Raw genomic sequence first — 21,656 nt, 5'->3', positions numbered from 1 at the left:
TTTGTTTAGCAAGATGTTGACATAGCCACAAACCCCTGCCGCTGAGTAAATGAACTGGGAGGTCAAATTAAATATGCCATCAACAATAATCTATTAAATGAGACGTCGTACTGAGATGAGTCTCCTCACCTCTCAGAAAACTTACAAGTTCATTCTCCTATAAATGTTGAATAAAACTCAAGCACTTAAAGGCCATAACCCAGAGAACTGGGACCCATTTTGAGGTCGGCCACTTGCAATACCGTTTCTTTGAAAAACAAGCTTTTAAAAACTACTCTTCCTTCAAGAGGTCGTGTGGCACTTAGCAACCCCCTTGTCCAACCCCCTTGTCTCCTATCTTACCCTCTTCTGAGCCCCTTCACAACCCACCTCTTTCTTCTCTAGGTTAAAATAATGACTGTGCTGAGTAGTGTCTGCCCCCTACAAAGTAAAGTGCACATTAACTTGCTCAGTGTGATTTCAAAGTAAGATCATCAATTTGGACCTGACTTCAGGCCAGCTCATGTCTCAACACTGACCAAATCAACCAGCTAACAGTGGTGTTTGTTTTAACTTAGGGCATTGTGGTCACAGTCGTTGGTGTAATACAATTCCAAAGGGAAGTAAAGGCTGGAAGGTGGTATGGGGAATGGGGGATGGGATGCTGTTCTATCATTCTAGAGACTCTACTATAGCAGTCTTTATAGTGTTATAATTATTGAACACTGTCACAATCCCCGCACTATCTTTGAACTCCTTGAAGGCAGACATGGTCTTTTACTTTAGCAACTGTGCATACAGCAGGTGAGTATTCTGCTTGGCTGTGAATATCCTAACATTCCCTTAATCCTGAGAAGATTGAGGCCCTCTGCCACAGACTCTCAGCTTCCTCCCCTTCTACCTCAAAAGACATCCATATCTTTAAAACTGTCACCTTATCACCTTGACAACCACCTGCATTTAATGGCCTTAAGTGCCCATCTCTCCCCTGACTGCATTCTCAAAAATCAGACATATTCTACAAACTTTTCCCAATCATCTCTGCACAGTACTCTTCCCACTGAACCCCCTGGTGTTATTTTAACATCATTGAATACTCCTCCTCCTTAAAGCTCCAGCTCTTTGTCTCTGAAGCACTTGGCTCTCTGGATTCCCCTCCTTCCTCTGGAAATGCTTCTTTCTCCTTCCCTGGCTCCTTCTCTGCTTTTGCCTAGGACATAGGCATTTCTCAGGTTCTCTTTTGGACATTGTTTATCTTCCCCTCCCCCCCGCCCCCATACTCATTTCATAGTCTAGAGCAGAGGTCAGGAGCCTCCATCCCTCTGGCCAAATTTCACCCTCTCTTGCCTTTCCCTCAACTCCCACCCCAACTCTAGTTTTTTAAATAAAGTTTTATTGGGACATAGACACATCTGACTCATTTACATATTGTTTAGGCTGCTTCTTCATTACAATGACAGAGCTGCTACAGTGACCTTATGGTTCACAAGCCTAAAATATTTACTCTCTGGTCCTTTACTGAAAAACCTTGGCAACACATGCTCTAGACTCTGAACAATGTCCAGATCCACTTTGCTCACTGGTCTTTACTCATGCTCTCCAGACTCATATTTCAGTTGACTGCTGGACCTTTCCATGGGATTCCCCACTAACATCTCTTATCCAAGTCCACACTATCTTCCTCATCAAACCCATTTCTGCTCTTATTTGTCTTGTTCCAATCAGTAGTCTCATCTATGACCTACCTGTGGTAAAACTGAACTTTTGCAGCCAATTTATGGAATCAGAGCCATGGAGCTATGAAGGTCTCCCAAGTTCAGTTTTAGTAATATCAATTATGGACATTGAACTCATTTTATACTTAAAAATCAGCATGACAGTAGCAAAAACAAAAACCCAAAAAACAAAAACAACACTTGAATTCAGTTCCCTCTTCCTTTCAAATCTGGCTCTAAATTATAGTGCTGGCATACTCACTTTAATATGGCGTCCCATCTCCATGACAATAAGAGAGGCAAAATTCCATAAACACGGCACTCTGCTCTCTCCACTGACCTAAAGAGCAATCAATCATTTTGTCAACATTTAAGTGCAGTGCTACCTTCCTAACTTCTGTTTGAGTAGCTGCAAGACTGAATTACATATTACTGAAGAAAATAAAAAGACCAATATGTAAATAATACCACAGTCAAGTCTGTTGTATAATTCACTTTTTCTACACCCTCCCCCTCTAAAAAATACCCTTTTCAATTTATCACTTCTCAAGTTATTGGAACAGAATATAAATTATTTGGCCTATTAAATTCTGCAAACGTACCAAGTGAACATACCGAGATATCCTTGGCAGTGTTGGGAGTCCTCTCTAAAAGCTCTTTGAACTCTGCTGGCTCTTTAGCAAAAAGGATGTAAAAGACTTTGTAAGCACTAGCAAAGACAAAGAGCAACAGTTGCTTGCTGTTTGATTTGTCCTTTCATCTGTCAGATCCCTTGGCATGTGCTATTTGTCAGACAGGCGTGCTGGGTGCTGGATATGCCAAAAGAATGACACCACAGAGCCTCCCTGCATATCCCCCACTAGAAGTCTGACAGAGAGCTCAATGAACCTGCTCACTTTGTAAATCAGATTTAATGGGGCCACGGAGCAAGTGATTCATAATATTTATGGAATGAGTCAAGGTAGGAATGACATTCCCTGGATACAACTTTCCATCAATTACAGAAGGAAGGAAGTGACCATTTAAGTGCTATGATATGGCACGTGATGCATTATTCTTAGTCTGTATAATATAGGCTGGGTAAAATCCTGAGCCTTGTCAGAGAATGATGACAATTCAAGAAACGGGTTTAATAATCAGATTTCCACACACAGGGACTACATCATCTTTGTTATATGGTGGTAGCAGTCTTCAGCTCCAGTGAGCTCTTGCTTATATTTGAATGGCTATAGTTTCAAAGAGGCTTTAAAATATGTCATATCTTGGGGCACCTGGGTGGTTCAGTTGGTTAAGCATCTGACTTCGGCTCAGGTCATGATCTCATGGTTTGTGGGTTCGAGCCCTGCATCGGGCTCTGTACTGACAGCTTGGAGCCTGGAGCCTGCTTCAGATTCTGTGTCTCCCTGTTTCTCTGTCCCTCTCCCATTTTCTCTCTCTCTCTCTCTCTCTCTCTCTCTCTCTCTCTCTCTCTCTCTCTCAAAAATAAATAAATGTAACAAAATTGTTTTAAAAAACAAAATTGTTATATCTTTGTATTCCACTCAATAAAGCTGTGGGCTATGTATTTCATCTCCATTTTGTAGCTAACAAAACTAACCATCAAGAAGTTTAAATGGATAATAGTAAACCTCCTGCCTCTGTGTCTGTCAGCCTTGTCCCCTGAGTTCTCTAAGGAGCAACAGATTTCTTCAATGACCAGGGAGCTGCAGTCCATATCTCTGGCCCACAGCTCCCGGATTGCTATTGATTCAGCACTTTCTAACTTTTAAAGTTTGAAGGAAACACATAAAAAAGTAAACAAAAGAAGACCTTGTGATCCCATAGGAAATCCTTTCTCCATTGCTAGTCAGTGGATGCTGGAAGACAGAGGAGAATGAAAAGGAAATAATAAAACAATTAAGTCACAACCAAAGCTCCAACACTGGGTTCCTTTAGGAGAGAGAGCTTCAGAAGAGGCTGACATTTGGGCCCCAACACATTCTGGCTAGAGAGCAATGGGCAGAAGGAGGCCTTTTACTTCAGGCCATGCTCTGGGATCAATTCAGGCAGCTCCCCTAGAAAAACTAGCCACAGGCAAGGCGGAAGGAGGACAACCCTGAACCTGGCTTCCTATTCCCTCTCTTTCCAAAGGCGGTTCATTCTTTGGCTTTTTTACCTTATCCCATTTTAACATGCTGTCCCTGAATCCAACCTCTGACTTCCCTGCATAGAAAAATCAAAAGACCCTCCACCACAAAGGTCAGTGAGAACCCTGAAACCCTGCCTACCTGACTGCAGCCACAACTGCCCACAGTTGGAGACACCAGAGTCAGCTGCCTGGATATCTTTCTTGGCTAAAATTGACTGACCCTCACACTAAACTGGGAACTTTTCTGAAAATGGAAACCAGCTTCATCAAAGGTAAATAACAAGGAACCTTGTCTTTGTGATGCAGGCATCTGCCAGAAGAGAAAGAGCAAACAGTGACGAACATCTCCCATGGGCAGACTCTTGGCCAGCACTGTGGATGGGTCTCTTGGATTTTCCATGCATACAAATAAGAAGCCTGCTCAGTGAACTGGTCACTTAAATAGGTTTTTCCATCTGTGGAGTTTCAATTTAAAACACAGACAAAGCCATCTTCAGAAAATGTTCTCTTGTATTTATCACTTCCAATTCACTTAAATTAATTAATCTGCAATTGTCCTCACAGCTCTGTGATGGGGAGAGTTTCTAAGAATTGAGTCTCTTCTAAGAACATGCGCTAGTTTGCTTATTTGATTTGCCAAATGCAGCAAGGGAGTATTTTCTCTACACTTTCCCAAGATATATTACAGGGCTACTAATTTATTCTCTGTTAAATTGGGCATCTCTAACTTGAGAAAGTTGTTAAAAATGAATAGAAGAGAGAAGCATGTGATCACACTCTGTGAACAGAGTTCATTTGAATTATTGGAAACTTATAATAAAGTCCACCAGAATTAAAAAAAAAAAAAAAGAATAAATGAACAGTGGAGATGGAGTATGAGATGATACTGCTGCCAACAGAGTGGTTTTTCTTTGTTTGTTTGTTTGTTTGTTTTTGTCTTCAGGGACATGCAATTAGTAAACAGATTCCTCCTTACTATAATACCCCACCAGGCAGACAGTCAACTTCACTAATTCACATGTAAGGAGAAAAGGAGAAGGTAAAGTCCTGGCCGAATCGATGTCAAGGCACATTGTCAATGATGTCTTAAGACCAGAGCTGTTGTGTCACATCCCTTCCACAGAGAAAAGCAGTTAAGAGCAGGAGCCCCAGAGCCAGACTGACAGGGTTCAAATCCCAGCTCCACCACTTACTGTATGGCCCTGGGAAAATTACTCACCTCTTTGTAATTCAGTTTCTTCCTTGGAAAAATTAGGACAGTAATGGTATCCTTCATAAGATTATTGTGGGGACTTCTTGAGTTAATATATGTGAAGCTGTTAGAATGCTGCCAGTAAACCATGTATGTATTTGCTAGTATTCTATGTATACAGGAACAGAACCTAAGATAACCAGGTATTTGCTAAGAAGGGGTGTTCTGAGAGCCTCTTTTAATGAAGACCTCAAAGAAAGGTCTTTTTTTATATGCAGACATGACAGTCCTATATTGGAGTTGTAGGGTTTTTTTTAAGGTTTTAGAAACAACTTTATTTTTAAAATAGAATATTCATTGAACTGGTTTGAGTATAAATTTACTTTATTAAATCTATCCCTTCATAAAAAGTATGATGAATTATCAAAAGTTCACATCATCTGGGTCTAAATAATAGAAATGTGTTAGATTCCTATTTTACCTGGTTTGTATGTGAGAAAACATTTTGAAGCAGAGAAGGGACAGCCATACACTCCAGAAATCACCATCAAATTTGGAATCTTTTTACAATACATACCTTAATGATTTTCTTTTCATAAGAACAGGAAATAGGCCCACTACAGAAAATGTGGGAAACTCGGATAAGTAGGCAATAGAAAAGAAGAAAAAATAAATTTTTGTACTAATTTCCAAAACAATTACTATAAATGTTATGATGTATTTCCTGCCAATATGTTTTCCATTCTTATAATTGACAACTTCTATTGTTTTTACATAAGAATTACGTTAAATATAAGATTTATCATCTTCCTCTTTTCTTCTAACCTTATAGAATAAGCATTTTTCCATGTTAGTACTGTGCTTCACATCTTATCTCATAACTCAGGAGTTAGTGGTGTCTGTTCTATTCCTGCATCAAGACCTCATCTTTCCTTCAGAGATGAATAGGCAGTCCAGCTCCATCCTCCAGATACGTGTGTGGTGGTGGGGGTAGGTAAAATAAAACTATATTAATAAAATCTTATCCTTAGAGTTCTCAGAACCATAATGCACTTATTAACATCTCAACATATGAGTTAAATTATACATGCTGACACTGTTTTGAACCAACTGTGCCAGTACTAATGTCCCAAGTTTTCAATCCCAGTGGAAGATTATATTGATTAGCTCTGACTACCATAACAAAGTACCACAAACTGGGTGACTTGAAACAACAGAAATTTGTTTCCTCACAGTTCTGGAGGCTAGAAGTCCAAGATCAAGGTGTCAGTAGGTTTGGTTGCTCCTGGGGCCTCTCCCTTTGGCTTATAGATGGCCATCTTCTCTGTGTCTTCACATGGTTTTTCTTCTGGATGTGTCTGTATCCTAATATCCTTTTCTTATTAAAAAAACAAAAATACAAAAGCAGTCGTATTGGATTAAGGTCCACCCTCATGATATTATCTTAACTTAATTACATTTTTAAAGACCCTATCTCCAAATAGTCACATTCTGAGGTAGTAGGGATTAGCAATTCACCATATGAATTTGAGGGGAGGACACAATTCAGCCCTTAACAAGGATCTATGAGACCATACTACTATACCTGTCAGTTTGTTTGTTGTTTTTGTTTTAACAGAGGCATACATTTCTTTTTAGTGATGTCAACTGCAGATCTAGAATACCTGAGAGCTGAGGCTGTTGCTTATGTTACTCTTGGCTACTCAGATCTCACCACAGTGTTTGACACTTAATAGGTAACAAAAAGGAGAAGTAAAGTGGGAAAGAAATTAAGTGCACAGAACAAATACACTTTATCAGTCTGTTCCAGCCTTCAAAGACTAAAAGAGGAAGGTGGTTAAAATTCCATGTATTTATTTTCTAATTCAGCACCTAACTTTATCCCCAGTTATGAAGATGAGCAGTGACTTACTTGTCCAGAACTAAAACATACTAGCTCTTTTTTTAGTTTGAGGGAATATTTTACTCTTTCATATGTACATTCAAAGACATTTTCTTCTTACATGACATTAGTGTCTTTTTAAATTTTTTTAATGTTTATTTATTTTTGAGAGAGAGAGTGCGAGCAGGAGAGGGGTAGAGAGAGAGGGAGACACAGAATCTGAAGCAGGCTCCAGGCTCTGACCTATCAGCACAGAGCTTCACCCAGAGCTCGAACTCATGGACCATGAGATCATGACCTGAGCTAAAGTTGGATGCTTAACCAACTGAGCCACCCAGGCACCCCACATATGATGTTAGTTTTTACGGACAGAAAAGAAAAGAAAGGAAAGGAAAGGAAAGGGAAAGAATAGAAAAGAAAAGAGAAAAGAAAAAAGAAAAGAATGAGGGAAGGAAAAAAAGAAGGAAGGAGGGAGGGAGAAAGAAAGGGAGAAAGAGAAGAGAGAGAGAGAAAGAGAGAGAACCCAGAAGGGTCATTTTCTTCTATAAGTTTTTCCCCCCATTCTTGTAACTTTTAAGAGCATAAGTATAAGATTCACTTATATCATTTCACTTAATCCTCCCAATAGCCCAGTTGTTATCATTAATATTTTGCACTAAGCCAAGTCTCAAACAAGTGAAGGTATTTGAACAAAACACACAATTATTAATGCAGAATCAGATCTGAACTTTCATCTTCCAAACCCAAGCCCCATGCTTATTCACCTCTATTCTTGGTATTCCACCACCAGTGGAGATTCACATGTTGGGTTCCCATGTCTTCCACCTTGAAGAACAGTAGGAAGTTGGGGAAGAATACTAAACTACAGGATATGAAAGTTGGGCCCTCCATCAAATTAACTGTCTTACTCTGAGCACATTAATTTCCTGTTACCTTGAGTTCTCATTTGAAATAGGATATGTTGCACAATATTATCTTTAAAGTGTCATTAGTCATGTAAAATTCTATGTTGGGCCAAAAAGAAGTTTACATGCTGCTGGTGGGTAGTACCCTGAAGTAAGATTTGATAGCACTCTATAATTCTTGTAATTAATTTCCAATAGATGTCTTGGATTTTTGCTATCACCACATCAAAGATCAGCTTTACCTGTTTCATTTTGCCTCCATTCTTCTGGGTCTTAGTGAAGGAACTCTATGTAGGCTTTGAATGGACCTGTACTTTTTAAGAATTTTTTCCACATTATTTAACAAGCATTTATTGAACACCTGCTATATGCCCATACTGGACCAAATAGAGAAGATAAAATTATGATTTAGAAATTATTTTAGCCTTCAAACATTGTCATTAAGTAGGGAAATGGCAATGTTGCCACATTATATTTCCTAAAATGTACAGTTTTCAATGAAAGATTATAAAACACAGGAGATAGGAGAGTATGGATCGTGAATGGGGTGGGAAGTGGGGTGAGGAGTGGGGAGAGGGTGGAAGCAGTTAATAGAAATGGACCCTGAGGAGGCCCCAGTGTTATACCTACTAGTCAAAGTCTTTAAATCAGCTATTATAAATATGTCCAAAGAACTAAATGAAACCATGTAAAGAATTAAAGGAAAGTAAGACAATGATGTTTTACCAAATTGAGAATAGCAATAAAGAGATAGAAATTATCCTACCTAATTTTGGAGTTTAAAAGTATAAGAACTGGAAATGGTTAATTCACTAGAGGTGCTCAACAACACATTTGAGTTGACGGAAGAAAGATTTAGTGAACTTGAATAAAGTTCAACTGAAATTACCCAGTCAGAAAGAAAAAAGAATAAAGAAAAATGAGCAGAGCCTCCAAAATGTATGGGATACCACCAAGTGTTCTTGCATATGTATAATGAAACACCCAGGAGAGAGAGAGAAAAAGAGATGGAAAGAATATTTAAAGAAATAATGGCCTAAAACTTCCAAAATATGATGAAAGACATGAGTCTGTTCATCCAAGAAACTCAATGAACTCCTATAAAACAAACTGAAAAAGATCCATGCCTAGTCACATCATAATCATACTGTTGAAAGACAAAGAGAGAATCTTGAAAATAGCAAGAGAGAAGTGTTTAATCATGAGAACAAGAGCTCCTCGATAAGATTAAAACTCAACTTCTCATTGGAGCCCATGGAAGCCTAAAGCAGTGAGATGACATATTCAAAATACTGGCAGTGGGAAGGAAGGAGGAGAACTGTGAGTCAAGAAATCTGTATCTAGCAAAACTAGCCTTTAAAAATAAAAAAGAAATTAAGAAATTCTAACATAAGCAAAAACAGAAATTCACTGTTGACAGACCTGTCTTATAAGAAACAGTAAAGGGAGTTCTTTAGGCTTAAATAAAGGATAATAATTGGTTATTTGAATCTATGCAAAGAAATAAAAAGCACTGGTAAGGGTAACTGCAAGGTAAATATATAATAGATAATAAAGTATTTTGTACCTTTTTTCTCCTCTTACCTGACTTAAAAACAACTCCATAAAACAATAGTTACAAAACTGTGTTGATGAGCTTAAAATACATAAAAATGTAATATATATGAGAGGAGCCCTGAGTTGTCCTGAGATGTGCTGAGGAGGCTCAGTTTTATCCTGGTTTCAGAGCAGTCAGCACTAGTTCTTAACAAGAGCATCAGATCTGGTTTTTGAAAGCTCATCTGGGCTTCAGAGTAGCTGATAAAGTGGAAGGGTGGAGGAGGAGGGAAGAGACAGGATTAAGAAAGTCTTGCTAGAAGCCAGATGTAATAGCCCAGGAGAGAGAAAGTGGCTGGTCGGTCTTAATGAGAAGGCAGCATGAGAAAAAAATTCATTCTTTTAATACAGGCATCCATGTATAATCTAAAAGACTGTGGTCCTGGCTGTCAAAAGGTGGTGTTCAATTCTGTTACCCAAAGAGTGCATCATTCCTCTGATAAAAAGATTTGAGAGTGGAAGCTGTAATAAGAATATAATGAGCTGAGAGAGAAGGCACTTCTCCAAATCCCCTGAGTCATATTTCATTGGTTACATTTAAAATTTCTATCATTAAAAGAAGTTTAAATTCTGTGATGGAAAGAAATGTCATTTTCATCACTGCTTTAATGGAAAGGCTCATCTTAGAGGCAGGGAGATGCTTAGACAAATGGATGAAGGAGACTTGATATCTGTGATTAAGGGGGTGAGTATAAATTTCCACAGGCCCGATGGCTCTAGAAGACTATGGTTTGTGTTGTTCCTATTGAATGGCTTCATTTCTTTAACATTTTCTAAATGCCAAATCAATCATGGACACTTGTCACATATATTAAGTAGCATCGTGAGAATTAATAAACTTCCATTGGTCAAAAAGATAGTGTTGGGGTCAAAATAAAAAAGACATTGTCATCTTTTATTAAAGTCCTACTTCCAGAGAATTGTAAATTCACTGATGGGGCCCTATGGGAATTAACAGAAGCATTCTACCTGTAGTTAAACCCAGAGGTGGAGTTCTGAATGCTTTGAAAAAGGCAATCAGCTGTCAGAAAAAAAAAAAATACTGCAAAATAACTATGTTCTTTCTTTCCAGATGAGATTGCAGGACACTGGAAGACAAAGCATTAGGAACTATGATTTCTCTATAAGAATCCTTCCAAAGAGGAAAAGATCGTTTATTATAACATGTTTTTATTTGTGATGTCAGAAACAGAGAGCCATAAGGACCTTGAGAAATAGAGGAGTTATGAAAATATCATAATACTATCTAACATTTTTAGGTGCTTACCATATGCCAGAAACTGTGCAAAGCCCTGTATGATATCATGTAGGCTTCACATTGACACTATGCAGTTGACAATATTACTCTCCTTATCACATAACTAGGGAGATGGAAGTTCAGAGAGGTTAAGGGACTAGTCATACAGCTTGCACGAGGCAGTGTCTATATGCAGATCCAAGTGTGGAGCCCAAACTCTTGGTTAAATTGCCTCAAATTATCAGATGCATGTGCCCTGGATCTGGAACAAGAAAGCTCCCCAGGCCCAAGGCAGTGCTAAGGGATGTCTTTCTCATGGCCTTTCCATTTCTATCCAGTCCTCACCCTGTACATTAGCAATTCTGCTCCTTCATCACTTTCACAAGTGATCCAGCCTGCCCTGGCCCAAAATCATTGGAGCCCCATTGCTAGCCAGCCATGTATCTCAGGAACTGATTCCAAATTCCTGTGAAAAGAATCTTCTAGGTCCGGCTTATCTCATCCTCTCAAGCCAAGCTCAAAGGTCAGAAGCCCCTGGCCAGCCATTGCTAATCGCCCTTGTGGCAACTGGTCCAGTCCAGTCAGTGAGGCCGAGGCAGGGCCCTGTGGAGCAGAACAGAGCCACCCAAGCAGCTACAGTGGGGCAGGGCAGATTCCCCCAGAAGGAGAGAGTGGGCAGGGCAAGCAAAGATCAGCGTCTCTAGAGCACACCTGAAGGGCAGAGCATTCCTCATCAGGACCCACTTACTGGATCCAGGCTCCTCCTCAAGAAGACGTGGAGACTGAGAAACTACATGATCTATTGATGACAGGGTGACAGAGGGTTAGGAACATGGCTATTGAGGAAGATCTATCACTAGTCCATACACCAAACACAGCAACCTCATTCTGTTACATCTTTTCTTCCAATTAGACTTACAACTGCAAGTCTCTGTCTTCCTGGGCCTCCAAGGCTAATCACGTTTATTTTTCAAGTCTCTCGAATAGATATCTCTGGTGTCCACACTTGGTTGCAAATCCAGGTCTGTACCTCAAGTTACATTCATTGAACACAGAATAGCACCGCTGCAACCACTCTGTGAGGAAGGACTGTTCGAGCCCCCTTATTATAGATGAGAAAACTGAGGCCATGAGAAGTGAAGGACCTTGTCCAAGTCACAGCTAAGAAGCAGTAGACCAGTGCTCCCAACAGACACTTCTATGCTCTTAAACACTCAGCTGAGAGCCTATGATACACCAAGTGCTGGGTATAGTGGGGGACATCGTAGACAGGGTCTTGTCCCCATTGAAAAAGACACAAAGATAAAGTTTTACCTACAACTTGTGTGGAAAAGGGGTTAACCAAGCAGGCCTGAGGCTCCTTTGCATAGAAAGCCAGCTTGCAGTGTTGGGCCTTGGCTGACCTTTGAGAACTGGCTTCCAAAGTGTCCCTGATCAATAGTTAACTGCTAAAGGTGGCTCCCTGTGCTTCCTGTGTTTGTGCACATGATGCGGTTTATGCACCTGCTTTCCTCCAAGAGGTCTGGAATTTTGGTATGTGCTAGGCAGAAGGTGTGCATGTAGTCAGCCCCCAGTACAAATCCTAGGTGCTGAGTCTGTAACGGGCTTCCCTGGGCAGAAACATTACACACATATTGCTGCATTTTTGCTGTTAGGAGAGGAAGTGCTCTGCATGACCCTCACTGGAGAGAGAGAGCATGAGGAAGCCTACACACAGATTCTTCCAGATTCCACTTGTGTCTTTTCCCTGATGATCTAGGTGTGTATCCCTACTATGTCACTGTTACAAATCTTAGCCATGGGCACAACTACATGGTGGGTCCCGTGGGTTCTTCTAGCAAATCTCCAAATGCAGGAGCAGTCAACACACACACTATGCACACACCTGCTATGAAGACAGAACAACACAGGTGACATGGGAGACAGCAGGAGCCCAGTTGGAAAAACCCCCTGTGGATGTTCTCTTTCAGCAGAGACCTGATGGAGTTAAGGAAGTGAAGGGCAGGAAGAACGTGTTCCAGACAGAGGAGGAAGGATTGAACAAGGTCCACTGTGGCTGCACCCCTGCAAACCAGGAGGGCCGGTGGGTCAGAGCCACAGACAAAGACTGCTCAAGGGAGACTTGACTCCATGCTAGGCCTGCTAGCAGACTATTAAAGGATGGTAGCAGGTGAGAAACATGATCAGGTCACTTTTTCAAAGATAACTCTGGCTGCCATGTGGAGAGTAGATTATGAAAGTGGAAGCAGGGAGAGCAGTGGGGAGGCCATTCATGGTCCAGGTGAGACAGGGTGACTGGTAGCTATGGATAGAAAATGGGCTCAGAGGACATTTTATGACAAAGGCTTCTGACAGTGGCCTGCTAGCTGTCTCCCTGATACCCAGTGCTCAGCCCAGTCCAGCTCCCGGCCTGCCTGAGACCTCATGCTGAGTCCCCTTTCCCAGACAATCCCCACAGCTTTCCACTGGGGGTGACAGGGCAAGCCTGTGTACCCTGCCAGCCTGCAATGATATTCCCAGTCTTTGGCAAACCTGTGATATAAGTTTGCTGGCTGTCACTTCTCAGGAGTATTTATTTTGACACTTTGTTCTTTCTATTTTTTTTCTTAAGGGTGTTATAGTATCTTTTCATTTATGAAAGCACTAGAATAATTGATGGGAAGGAATTGTGTGTGTGTGTGTGTGTGTGTGTGTGTGTGTGTGTGTCCTTCCATGACAAAATAAAGTTGGTAACCTGCTTTCACTCCTTCCCATCTTCCATGCTTTAAGAAAAATAAATGGTGTGTGAAATCCAGAAAAGTCTCTGGTGACCACTGGGGGCCATGTCCAAACTCAGCCCTGCATGGGGCTCTCCACACCCTTGCCCGCACCCACCTTACCTTCCAGCTTCTGTCTCCCCACTCCCCTACCCTCTGCTCCTGCTTCCCAAGGCCTTCCCACCAGCCCCTCTTTCCCAGGTTGCCTCAGCCCTCAGCATTCTCTCTGTCCTAACTTCTTCCTCTGACAGATGCCCTACTCCTCCCATTGGGCAAATTTAACTTGTCCTGAATTTCTACCTGCTCAGAACCCTCTACTCCTAGAGGCTGGGACTGACCAGTCTCTACATTGTCTTCAATGTGAGCACAGGGCCTCCCAGGACTGGCAGGGCAGACAGCAACATGGCTGGCATGGACACCTTTGTCCTGGCTCCATCCTTCTCTGTCCAGGTCGTTGTTGACTTGCCCTCAGTTAAAGCCAGGAGAGGAAATGAGTTCAAGGCTTAAAAGCAGTATTCCCAATCTTTTGATGGTAAAGCAAGCAGTAATCACTCCCCATTGTTATCCAGGTGCACCATCCTAGAACAAAGAGGTCACTTGCAGAATTACAGGGAAGCCAGTGCACAGCAATGAGGAGAGAATACAGTGTACCCGACTCTACCTCTCACGGAGCTCTCAGAACACAGCTGCAATGATTCTAGGGCAGTAGAAATAGTTCTTTGACATAGCTGGAGTTATGCAAGCTATAATAATGATACATTTCCTTAAAAACTCAGATTTCAGGGTATAAATAGATTGCTTTCAGGGGATTAGAAAATAGCTTCCCATACAGGGAGTACCTGCTCCCCAAACGAAGCATATCTTGGGAGCTTCAATCTTCTCAAGTGCAATGTCATTATCCTAAGTAAAAAGTTTAAAAAGGTGGGCGGAAGGGGCACCTGGGTGGCTCAGTCAGTTAAGCATCAGACTCTTGATTTTGGCTCAGGTCATGATCTCACAGTTTGTGAGATGGAGTCCCGTGTTGGGCTCTGTGCTGTGAGGTTGGGATTCTCTCTCTCCCTCTGTCTCTGCCCCTCCCCTGCTCGTGCGCGCGCTCTCTCTCTCTCTCTCTCTCTCTCTCTCTCTCTCTCACACACACACACACACACACACAAACACACACACACACACAAAATAAATAAACTTAAAAAAATAAGAAGGGGTAGGGATGGGCAAAATAAGTGAAGGGAATTACTTCCAGGTACAAACTTCCAGTTATAAAATAAATAAGTCATGGGAATGAAAAGTAGAGCGTAGGGAATATAATCGATACCGTGATAACCTTGTATGGGGACAGATGATGACATTTACCGTGGTGAGCATTGCATCATACACAGAATTGTCAGTCCACTATGTTGTACACCTGAAACTAATAATGCAACATTCTGTGTCAACTGTACTTCGATATAAATAAATAAATAAATAAATAAATAAATAAATAAATAAATAAATAATCAAGTCATCAGCAAGTCAGTGGTGAACTGAGCACTGGGCTATGTACTACAGAAATATGAACTATTGGTTGAGGAGACAAGAAAACAATAAACAATGTAAAACTAAATACCCTTACGTTCCTCTGCGGGACTGCTGAGGGAGGAAGGGATTGCCTTGTAAAAGAATTTTTATCTAAAATGGAACCGGAGGATATAAAATGAAAAAGTTTATGCACATGCCCTCAGGGAAACAAAACTTAAGGACTAAGAGACCAATAGTCCCCATAAAATGCCTGATATACAGAAAACTGATAACACTGGAACTTTCTTAAATGATAAGGAACTGGTCAGGCGCTGCCTCATATCAGCTTTGGGAAGTTTTACTTATGGTTCTCAGAGGCATGGTTCCCAGAAGCATCTCAGGTCAGGCTGGTCTCACAAAATAAGCTGAATTGAGCTTTGTTTGTATGTCTGCGATGGTTTTGTCTGCTTGGAGAGTTTTCAAAGCTTATCTCCAGTTTTTTTTATTTTAACAGACCCCTCCTTACATTTTGTGCTAACAGAGCCCACCCTAAGCCTTCATCAGACTCGCCTGTGGCTCGCTACAGCATGTGTGTCCCAAACCGCAATTCCTTTGCTATTTCTGAATAAACTCATCTTTTTGACAATTTTGAACTTGCCTCAGTTTACCTCTTTATTTAGATGGACGTCCTGTGTATGATGCAATGCCCTTTACACGAGGACTTAGTGATAAATTCTACTTCAAATACAGAGCCAAGGAAGCTATTTCCTAAAAACAAACAAACAAACAAACAAACAAATCTTCCTCATACAAGGACACTCTGGACCAGCCAGTTCCCTGCCCACCAGCAGTGCCCACAGCAGACCACCTCCACCAGAGCGGTTTCCATATGGCGGCTTCCCCAGTCCTGGCTGACCCAGCCCGCTCACCTCATCCCACTGGGTCCTGCAGCCAGGTCTCCAGTGTCTCCCTCTTCCCCAAATCTAGCTGAATCTAATGCTTCTGGCTTCTCTTTTGCCTCCTTTTGCCTTTTTGTGTCTGCCTCAGCTCAGGGTATCGAAGCTCCTGTCTTCTCTCTCTCCCCTATCTCCAGGTCCCAGACAAAGAGGGGAGTCAAAGTGGCAGGGCCCCTCCTTTCCCAAGAAGGGGGAACTTCAGTGGAGTGATTTTTATTTCGTAACGTTTGACCCCTTAAGTATCCAGAGTTTTCTTTCTTCCTTCTTTTTCTTAAACCATTTTATTATTAAGAGTTATACCAAAAACAAACAAAAAACAAAAAAAACAAACAAAACAAATGTGCAGCTAAATGGATTAACCCCTGCAACCAACCGTCCCCCTGCTTCCTTCCCATCTCCCCACCTCAGGAAAGGACAACTTTCTAAAAATGCTGGCCTCTTTCTTCATTCTGCTCCTTCCCCCAGACCCTGCAGCCAAGCCTGGGCCTGTTAGATTCTATCTCCCATAACCACCCCATGCTCCTGCTCAGCCCCATGGTCCTACCCCACTCTCCTTGCTAATGAGGGAGGCTGAGCCCTGCAGGCTGCTTGGGGGCTCCAGGCTTCATCTCCCACCTGGGCTCAGCCAGTGGAAGATGGGTTAGAGATAGCAGTGACAAGTCTTGGGCACAGTTGGGGTCAGTGGCAGTAGCCAAATCTCCCTCATCTTCTTGCATCCTGAGAATGGGCCTGCTGGGGCCCTGAACTCAGTGACATCAACTTCCCCTCCTCATGTGGGAGTGGTAGTGGCTTCCCACCTCCCCACCCTGTTTGCCTCTTCTCCTTTTTTGCCAGTATAATTAATCTGGGCCCTCATACCTCTCTGTTTCAGATGGATGAGATGCACCCTCACCTCTGCCTCCCCTTGGCATCCAGAGTTGCTTTACTCTTGCCTCCCAAACAGAGGTGGGTAAACTCCTGTCTGGTTTGACTATGACAATGATACTTTGTACCCTGGCCCTGAATACTTACTCACAGAAGCCTCTTCATCCTCAAAATTACCCTGGTAATTTAAACTTCATTTCCCACATAACAGCCAGGGGGATCCTTTAAAAACACAAACAGGTCATGCCACCCTCCCTGCTTAGAACCCCCAAAACACACCCATTAGGGTGGTTACTATTAAAAAAAAGGGGGAAATAATAAGTGTTGGTGAGTATGTGGAAAAATTGAGGAACTTGTGCATTGTTGGTAAGAATATTAAATGGTGTTGCTGCTATGGAAAACAGCATGGAGTTTCCTCAAAAAATTAAATATAGAATTACCTTATGATCCAGCAATGCCACTTCTGGGTATACACCCCAAAGAACTGGAAGCAGTATCTTGAAGAGACATTTGCACACCCATGTTCATTCCAGCATTATTCATAATAGCCAAGAGATGGAGTCAATCCAAGTGCCCATCAGTGGATGAGTAGATAAACAAAAAGTGGTGTATACATACAATGGAATATCATTCAGCCTTAAAAAGGGAGGATATTCTGCTTACAACATGGATGAATCTTGAGGACATTATGGCTAAGTGGAATAAGCCAGTCACAAATGGACAGATACTCTAGGACCTACTTATGGACCTAGAGTGTGAGGAACCTGGCTAGAGTAGTCAGATTCATAGAGACAGAGAGCAGAATGGTGGTTGCCACAGGCTGGGGGAGGGGGATGGGGACTCAGTGTGCAATGAGTACAGTTATAGTTTTGCAAGATGAAACGGTTCTGGAGATGGATGTTGTGATGGTTGCCCAACAATGTGAATGCACTTAATACCATTGAACTATATACTTAAAAAATGACTAAAACAGTACATTTTATAAACTCTCCAAATGCATTCATCAAAACTGAAATAAAATCCTTGAGCAAAACCAAAGCCTGGAGGGCCTGTGTTGGCAGTCTGCCTGCTTTGCCAAGCACGGTCCCACCTGCCCCCCCACTGTAGTCCTCTCTCATGTCTGTCTCCTCTTCCTGGAGGCTGCACCCCTCACATCTTTATTCGCACCACTTGGTCTTTACAGAGACATAACCTCCTCAAAGAGGACTTCCCTGATCAGCCTCCCTTCTTTCTTGCTTCATTTTTAACGAATTGTGTGAAATAAAATTACATGTGTTCAAGGAGTTTAGGGGTAGGTGGTGGAGGACAGCTAAGACCATCATGGGGAGCTCTTCCTCTGCCCCCAGGGGTGGGCTGGTGGAAAGGAAGTTTGAACTGAGAGACAAGAGGCAGAGGGAGCGGTTGGGAGGCTGTGGGGCTGGTGGTCACTGACCTGCCTCGGTTGTGACTGTAAAAATCACCCACTACACAACAGACCCCCTCGTGATTTGTCCATCTGACTTCATGATCTGGTTTCTCCACATAGCCTGTCTCAACTTCCTAAATAGCTTTCAGTCCTTTAGCCAAAAATATACCCCCAGGTGAGCATGTGTACCCTCATAGGCACCATTCTTGGAGAGAGTAAGGGAGGAAGGAAGGAAGGGAGGGAGGGAGAGAAGCTGGCATCCTGATGAGAAAGGGTCCAGGATGTAGGCCCAGGAAAGGATGGAAGGGTGTGGATCACAAGAAGCCCATGGCAGCTCTCCGGGGAGATGTGATTTCCGGCAGAGCTGGGCACCTGTTCACTATCATTCTCTCTTGTGCTGCCATGAAACTGTTTACCCTCATTGTGAAGGTCAGGCCAGCCATACCCTCTGACTTACCTAACCCTGAGGACAATAGGTTTTGATCAGCCACCGACTGACATCTACCAGTGTGGTCCTCTGGGGTCAGCCTCTCATCAGATCTAATGACTAATTTGGAACACAACGAAAACGAGAAAATGTCCAACTTTGTATTGAGCCGGGCAATGTTTGCTTAACATTCAGAGGTGCAAATGGTGTGACTACCAGACACTGAAAAATGGGCTGAAAAAGAACAGTAATAGCCAGTGTCACTAAGCCTTCCATCATGTGCCAGTCACTTTATATCTGTTTTCCCTGCATTGCACAAAACCTTGTGATAGGAGAATTATCGAAGCTTCTTTACAGAGGAGGAAACTGAGGCTCTGAAGGGTTTATGAACCTGCCTGAGTTCTTTCTTCAGGGCCTTTTATCCTTGCTCTTTCCTGAATACTGGCCTCATGATAAAGGTCACTCTATTAAATCACATGCACCGCCCGTGGGTTAATCACATCCACAGAAACCCAGGGTTGAGTATGAATAGTGACACACACCCCTTTAGAAATACAGAGGTCTAGTGTGTTCAGCTGGCATAATCTTGTCAAGTCACTCAGAAACCATCTGTTTGTGTCATCTTGATGTTGGTTTTGCTTACAACCTGTGTATAGTCATTAGGACAAATTATTTTATGGCCCTCACAGGTAAATGACATTTTCTTGGTAATGAAAGGTAATCTGCTGTCATCACTATATTGCAAGGCTCCTGCCTGTGAGCTTGGTCCCTTCTTCCTATCTGGAACTGTTCAGCTATAGAAAGATTCCTCCTCGGCTTCAAAAAAAAAAAAAAAAAAAAAAAGAATCAAGTTGATATTTTGCTGAATTTGAATAGCAACCAGAAAAGAAGGTCAAGTTTTAAAAGAAGCAACACGGGAGGGGATTGTAATTAAATCTGCTCTGGGCTGGGTACGGATGATTCATTTCAAGTACATAGCATTTTGCAAAGCACGTGACCGAAGGTATTTTTCTAAATAACCTCAAGTGCTAGTCAAGTTATTCTTTAAATTGCATGCCAGCGATATCTCCTAACTGGTATTTCGCTTGGCGGGCACTGAGCTGCTGCCGCAGCCCGGATTTTCCTGCAGGCAGAGCCCGGCCTTGTTTTGATAATCATTTATGCTGCTCTCTGCTTCTGCCTAGAAGGATTGCACAGTTGCAGAGATCCAGGGAGGGGTGCGCTTGGTGGGCTCCAAACTGTCAAAAGCACCTCTGCTTGGGTAGGGGGTCTTCTCTGTGGCCCAGAGCCTGGGGTCCTTGGGGTGGGCATTACAAAGCCTTGGGTTTTCTACAAATGGTGACATCAGCGAAATTCCATCTCTTCCAGGAATCTTCCATCAAAACAATTAGGAGACCCCAGGCAGCTGTCTTCTGGGAACATCCTTCTAACAGCAACAGTCCCCCACCCACCAAGCTACTCCCTACATCCAAATGATTCCCGAGGTTGCAGTTAGATTAGTACATGGTGACTGTGCCCTTGGGAGATGCTAGGTCCTGGCCTGACAACCTGACCTGACCTAGGATGAGCCCATCAGAGACCTTTCAAAGCCAGGCTTTCTGTCTTGTGAGCCACATAAACAGGGAAACTCATCTCAAGAAGACAGGGAGAACTGATAAAATTTGTGGAGAGGAGGAGGATGCAAGTCAGAAGGAGAGGACTCTGTTGGTATCTGGGTCCCTGGTCTCAATTTTTTCTGAAACCCAGCTATCCTTAAATCCTGAAAGACACCAGAATACCCTCAAAATTAATTTCCTTTGCTATTAGGCTAGTTCAAGTGGGACTTCTGTCACTTGCAACCAAAAGAGTCCTAAGAATGTCACGTGACTCTCTTTCATTCATGACCTCACTGTGAGGTATGAGATCTCTGTAACTGCACTCGGTCTACCTAGATCAGCATCTTCTTTACCGGTGGGCTCCTTTAAGAAAGTTTGATATATTGGGGCCCCTGGGTGGCTCAGTCGATTAAGCATCTGACTTCAGCTCAGGTCATGATCTCACGGTTCATGAGTTTGAGCCCTGCGTCGGGCTCTGTGCTGATCATTCAGAGCCTAGAGCCTGCTTCGGATTCTGTGTCTCCCTCTGTCTCTGCACCTCCCCTTCTCTCACTCTGTCTCTGCCTCTCAAAAATAAAAAAATTAAAATTAAAAAAACATCAAAATACCATAGACTAGGTATTCTTAAATAATAGAAATTTATTGTCTCACAGTTTTGGAGGCTAGAAGTTCAAGATGAAGGTATTGCCAGGTTCTCTCCTAGAGCCATGAGGGAAAGAACTCTTCCAGACCTCCATTCTTGGTTTGTAAATGGTGGTCTTCTCCCTGTACCTCTCCCTAACATCCTTCCTCCATATGTGTCTGTCTCTGTGTTCAAATTTCTCCCTTTTACCAGGACAATAGTCATTTTTTTAACCCAATGACCTCATTTTCACTTCATTATCTCTATAAAGACCTTGTCTCCAAATAAGATCACAATAAGTGTTAGGGGTTAGGACTCCAACATATTTTTGAGGTGGAACATAATTCAACCCACAAGTCCACACAATGGAATACTATGCAGCCAGGACAAAGAAGGTGGTATGCCTGCACATTCTGAGAGTAAAAATCTCCATGCATGTTTTGTGAAAAAACCAATCTTTATGTCAGTATATTCTGATCCCTCTCTGAATTATGCATGTGCACGAGTGTGTATGCATTGACATGAACAGTTCTACATAGAGGTGGTTTTGTAACTTATGGAAGGAATCAAGAAAAGTTCATGCAAGTTACCTTTTTGAAGAGAGATTTGAAGAAGGAAAAGACACTTTCACTTTCCATTTGTACCTTAATGAGTTTCTATATCTATGTTGTTTTAATCTCATGTATGTATAAATACATATATTATGTGCGTTTATGTGTATATATGTGTGTGTATATATATATATACATGTATAAATATATACACACTGTATATATATATATACACTTCTTTCTTATGCTTTTCTGTATTCTATTAGAAATGTAAGCTATTTCTTGTATTAAAGATGCGAGTTGATTTATACCTAAGTTCTTGGGAATGGGTTTTATGTGCCAAGCATGATAT

General features: G+C 42.0%; 1 protein-coding gene across 1 annotated transcript in view; it reads left to right on the top strand.

The window, feature by feature from the left end:
* Positions 1-20,519, top strand: part of PDCL3 (phosducin like 3) — a 191,236-nt gene extending 170,717 nt beyond the window's left edge. The window contains exons 9-11 of the transcript XR_006595473.1: positions 12,605-12,804; positions 16,712-16,785; positions 19,905-20,519. The gene's annotated coding sequence lies outside the window, so the exon portion shown is untranslated. The remainder of the gene's footprint in view (positions 1-12,604; positions 12,805-16,711; positions 16,786-19,904) is intronic.
* Positions 20,520-21,656: the final 1,137 nt, after the last annotated feature.

This window comes from Felis catus, chromosome A3 (genome assembly GCF_018350175.1).
Source record: "Felis catus isolate Fca126 chromosome A3, F.catus_Fca126_mat1.0, whole genome shotgun sequence".
NCBI classification, from domain to species: Eukaryota; Metazoa; Chordata; class Mammalia; order Carnivora; family Felidae; genus Felis; species Felis catus.
This window is presented reverse-complemented; position numbering and strand designations above follow the sequence as displayed.